The sequence below is a fragment of the Lolium rigidum genome, chromosome 3 (genome assembly GCF_022539505.1).
Source record: "Lolium rigidum isolate FL_2022 chromosome 3, APGP_CSIRO_Lrig_0.1, whole genome shotgun sequence".
NCBI classification, from domain to species: domain Eukaryota; kingdom Viridiplantae; phylum Streptophyta; class Magnoliopsida; order Poales; family Poaceae; genus Lolium; species Lolium rigidum.
Genome location: NC_061510.1, coordinates 242,499,902 through 242,504,881, shown reverse-complemented (window position 1 = coordinate 242,504,881; position 4,980 = coordinate 242,499,902). Strand labels below are relative to the sequence as shown.

Below are 4,980 nucleotides of genomic sequence, written 5' to 3'. Positions count from 1 at the left end.
ACATTGATTTTTCTTCTCTTAAATAAAATGCTTAGTTCTGGCCGTCAAATTTGCACACGAAGTTTAATACTGAAGAAAACAACGGGGATAAAAGGAAGTATATTCTTGTTTGCAAGAGAGACGACAAATGACATATCCATCACAAGAATGGCATGTTTTTGTGCATTGTTCAATCTTGCCAAGCGTATATACTTCTTTGCAAAGTTTCGCGACAAATTCTGCTCACTTTCCAATGTAACTTAGAGCATCAAGAATATACTGGTACAAAATTAGACACTGAAAACACATCCACCTAATTCAATAGACAAGATACAAAGGATGCTTAATGTAGGCATCTCTGGCATTTCCATTCAGTTTGGCACCAGTTCTTCAGAAAACACCACATTATTTTCATCTATGCATCATACCAATTGGCTCTAAATAAGAGCTTCACACAAATCAGTTTGAGCTGCCAGACAAGGCACAAGCATACCCTGCAACAGCCTCTTCTCCGCAGCTCAAGAAATCACCATGAGCTGAGAGGCCTACTGCGCTGGCCAGCCACATTATTTGGCGCAGCGCCTCTATCTCTGTGGTCTCCATGCCGAGATCGAGTACAGACGCGTCGCACCCCAGCACAGCAGAATGTGGCCATTGTCTTCTACGCTGCGGCATTCTTTAAGCTTATAGCTGACCAGCCTCTCTTTCCCCTCCCTAATGGCTTCAAAGCTGAGGGGCACATGGTCAAACTGGCATCGCTGCATGTGCATTTCCCACTGGCTTAGTCTCTCATGCCGCTCGTGCCGCTGCACCCCCTCGCACACCAGTATATTCTTGATCTCCTCCCCAAGGAGCATCTTCTCCACGCGTGCCCTCTGCTGGTTGGTGGCAGCTACTGCACGGAGGCTGTCAAAGAGGGCGGCATAGTAGGGAATCGTCTCGGCGAACCGGTCACGGAACAGTGGGGCGTTGTGGTCTGCTTCTTGCTCCATCATGACCAAGATTTTCGGTCTAAGCATGCGGACAGCGGAGAGGAAGCTCACCAGCAAGTTTGGTATCTGACGTTGAGGGGACGGTGTCTGTGGATAACTCAGTGTGGATGCTGGGCTGTACATTGAGCTGGCCATTTGCTTAAGCTGAGCCATGTTTGCCATTTGTTGAAGCTGAGCAATGCCATCAAGGCTCACGCTGTCATCGACTGTGAGGAGGCGATGCATCTTTAGAGCGCAGCTGATCACAACCGCCTCGCCGAAGTTTATCTTGAGGATCTCACGGAGATTGCTGAAGTCCAGTGTCTCGAGTCTGCCAATCACCTTGTCAAAATGGAACGATGGCACGAGGGTAGCAGCTTGCTTAGATAGCACAGCCTGCATATTGTCCAGGAACTCACTGTCTTCATGGACAACAGTGAGGCGTAGCTCAGGTGGCCCCCCAGGGCGGTCATGGAAGTCATGAAGAATCTTGAGCCACTGCCATCGGTGGGTGGTTGAGCAGGACAAGTCAATAATGCGAACAACCTGCAGCACTACGATCATTAAAATGCAGAAGTTCGTAAGCCTGCAAGATGCATACAGAGTGCTCATAAGAGTATCACAGATATATAAACAACAGCACACAAGCCATGGGAGGAAACTCAAATTCCCCGTGCATACATTAGCTGAGCTTGCTGATCGAGCCAATATTGCTTATAAGAAAAGTAAGAGACTCAAGCTGAATGTGGATTCCTCTTACTCTGCATGAAATATTTTGTTTTCAACATATGTATCAATAATTTGAGAAATTATTTAGGAATTCCATATTATGCTAACGATTTGTAGTGTCTATACTTAAATAAATATGAACCACTTGTAGTATTAGACATGCAACAAAATTCCTTAATCGGATAAAAGAGGACAAATCAAAACACGATCTCCTGTAAATCGAGGTAAACACCATTGATTTTTGACAGTTTATTTTGCTGGATCTGATTGTAGCGGTGTAGAATTTTTACAGTTGGTTTTTTTGGATCTGATTGTAGTGGTGCAGATGGATCAAATGTAACTAGAGGATATATGTAAACAAGTACATCCTATACGTGTTAGAATTTGTGCAACCAGCACAACTCTATATTCAAAATAAATGCATGTGTTCGACTAGAGCACCTAACCACACAATAGCACAGGACTTAAACGAGCTGTAATAGAAAAGCACTAGCTAATTCATCAGCAATTTTACAAACTTCTCAGATCGCACAGAAACAATACTAAATAACATTTCACACCCAACTGCCCTCCCTGCAATTATTGATGTAAGAATCTTTCTACAAATACTACCATCTCAGAAAAAACTAACATGCTAATAAGCACCGCGTCTATGTGGGATTTTCTTTTCATACTTCCTTTTAAATGCCTATATGTCTTGGTAAGAAGGAAAGTTCTGACTACAAAAATTAGTTTAGACTGAACTTATTAGATATCAACCCTGTTAAGTGTTAACAATAGCACTCCAATGCACAAATACAAATATTGACAGTTCAGGATCAAATTAACATATTAGTGAACTCTCTTCGATAAATAGTACTCCAACCTAGATAGATTATCCTAGATGAAAAATATTGCACCTGCTACAAATGTCATGCTATAAGAAAAAGGACAACCATCCCACGTTGTTCTAGCACCAACCTAGATAGATTAAACATGCCATTTTACGAAAAAAACCACATTAAGTCAGCAATTAATAAAGGTTTGATGGACAAATAAAGAGAGCTGTTGATATAATTTAGCAGTGAAACTGTGAAAGCAAAATCTTACTAGAAAAATTAAAGTAGATGTGAACCTTTTCATCCTGGACTTGTTCCAGGATAGCCCGGTTAATAGTGACAAAACCGGTGCTCAGGAAGGGGCTGATGTTGGCGAAGTTGTCACAGGCAGCACGGAGGCAACACTGCTCGAGGTAAAGAGATGGATCGATGAGAGCAGCAGAAAACCCCTGGATGGGGCATAGGAGGCGGCGGGCTAAGCTGTCAGCGACGATCATGGACAGACGCTGCAGCGGACCATCGACTACAGAGGCAAGCTTTCTGATCTTCCTAAGGCTGTGGTCAGTCTTCTCAAAAGATCCTTCGATTACATGTGCTGCACACTCATACAAGACTGGGCCGAGCTGGGCCAAGTCCGCCGTGCCATTATCCTGAGCACATGCCCTGTGCATGGTTTTCTACCCTCGACAAGGATTGGCGTGTTCATGCAGGATGTAGGAACTAGTGCTTAATGGGGTGTCTTAGCTGGATCAGCTTCTATGGTGTTTGCCACTGCTACATTTATAGGATTGAGTGTCTAAACCATGATTGTACTCACAGCAACAAGATAATAAATTTGTACTCCGTATAGAGTGACTTTGGAAGGATCTGGGTGAGTTCAAAGTTTGGCATATTGACATAACCAAGGAGTAGTATTGGAATTTTCGCTGGCTCCTTTGATTTCTTCATATCCACTGGGCAGAAATAGACAAGTGTTGCAGTCAACCTCATCAGACCATAGGAGACCACTATTTGAACGTTAAAGCAAGCTTCTATCACTGATGACTTGCATATCGACAAGTATTTCTTGATTCTGAGCTAACAAGTACTAGGAGTTGCGATATACTGGAATCATTGGAAAATATGCGTCGTGCATGTACAAGTTAGTGGCAAAACTGATGCAGTACATGTTGTTATCATCTTTGGAATTTTGTTGCAGTCGTCGTCTGTATTTTTAGTAGTTGCAATGTGCTTTGGTTGGACGCATGTTTGGCAAGCCGGCAGAGCTGAACCATGACTGGCAGACCCAAAATAATCGGTAGCAACACCGGTGAGCACCTCAGTACAGGACGTTGCTATTTTTAAGGTAGAAGATGCATTTTTCCTAGTGATCTACACGGCAGGGGCCTATGCGGCCGCCTAATCAGCAACTGGAGGTGGTTTGCTGCGCGACTAACCTGTCCTACCATGGCATTACTCAACTGAATAACTGGACATGGACAAACACTTGATGTGGTAATCCACGGAGCACTATCAATTAGCAATTTTACAGCCTCACATCATTACAGTATGCAAATCCAAAACCGCAGCAGTGTAATTACCTCAACAAGCGGTGATTAGCACTGGGAGAGCGGCGGTCCGCCTGGCGAGGGACACGGCAGCGCCGGCGCGAGGGGGAGCCGGAGACAATGGCGTAGCCGTGAGGAATCCGAGGCACGCGGGCTCGGTAGAGACGCAAGGTCTAGCCGGTGGATGCCTCCAGGCGGCGGACGCGCCATGGAGACCGCACGGACTGCGCCTAAGAGCAGGACTTGGTGCGCCTAAGAGAAGAGAGGCAGCCCTCCGTCGACACTAGAAGCCGAGTGGCACGAAGCTGCTCCGTCTTCGTGGCGGCGCGATGGGTCCGGAGACCGGAGGGTTTCACCGGCGACGGCGACGGCGATGGACTGACGGGGCAGGGCGGGGCTTAGTCTGGACCGCGCCGTGTTTGGGCCTTTTGGGCCGCGTGCTCGCGACCTGGTAGGCTTTCTGTCCGCCAGGCCTCGAATCGATATGAGAGGAAGCCCAAAAGGCCCTAAAAAGAAATGTGGTAGGCTGTAAAATTCAACTGTAGCCGGGTTGTTAACGTTCCCTCAAAAAAAAAAAAAAAAGCCGGGTTGTTAACCCTAAAAAAAACATTGCAAAGTGGAAAGGACCAGTCCGAGACGGAACACGAAACAAGTTTTCGCCCGGATCGCTTGACTGCCTCTACAAATGCAGCCGGGCCGGAGCCACCCCCGCCGGAGTACTGTTCACGTCTCGTTCGTTGTCTCGATCCGGAGGCTAGCTTCACCTACGCGCGCGTGCGACATGGACGGCTCCGGCCAGGACAACGACGCGGCGGCCGGCGAAGAGCCACACCCTCCCTCGGGCTCGGGGCATGTATTGCTCGACGCACTCAGGGGCCTCATGGCGGCTTTGGGTGATGACGCTTTCATGGATGCTCCAGACGATGCCGACGACTT

At 46.8% G+C, this 4,980-nt stretch overlaps 1 pseudogene; it reads right to left on the bottom strand.

Annotated features, from left to right (window-relative positions):
- Window positions 1-505: 505 nt before the first annotated feature.
- On the bottom strand, window positions 506-3,168 carry LOC124696273 (annotated as a pseudogene).
- Window positions 3,169-4,980: the final 1,812 nt, after the last annotated feature.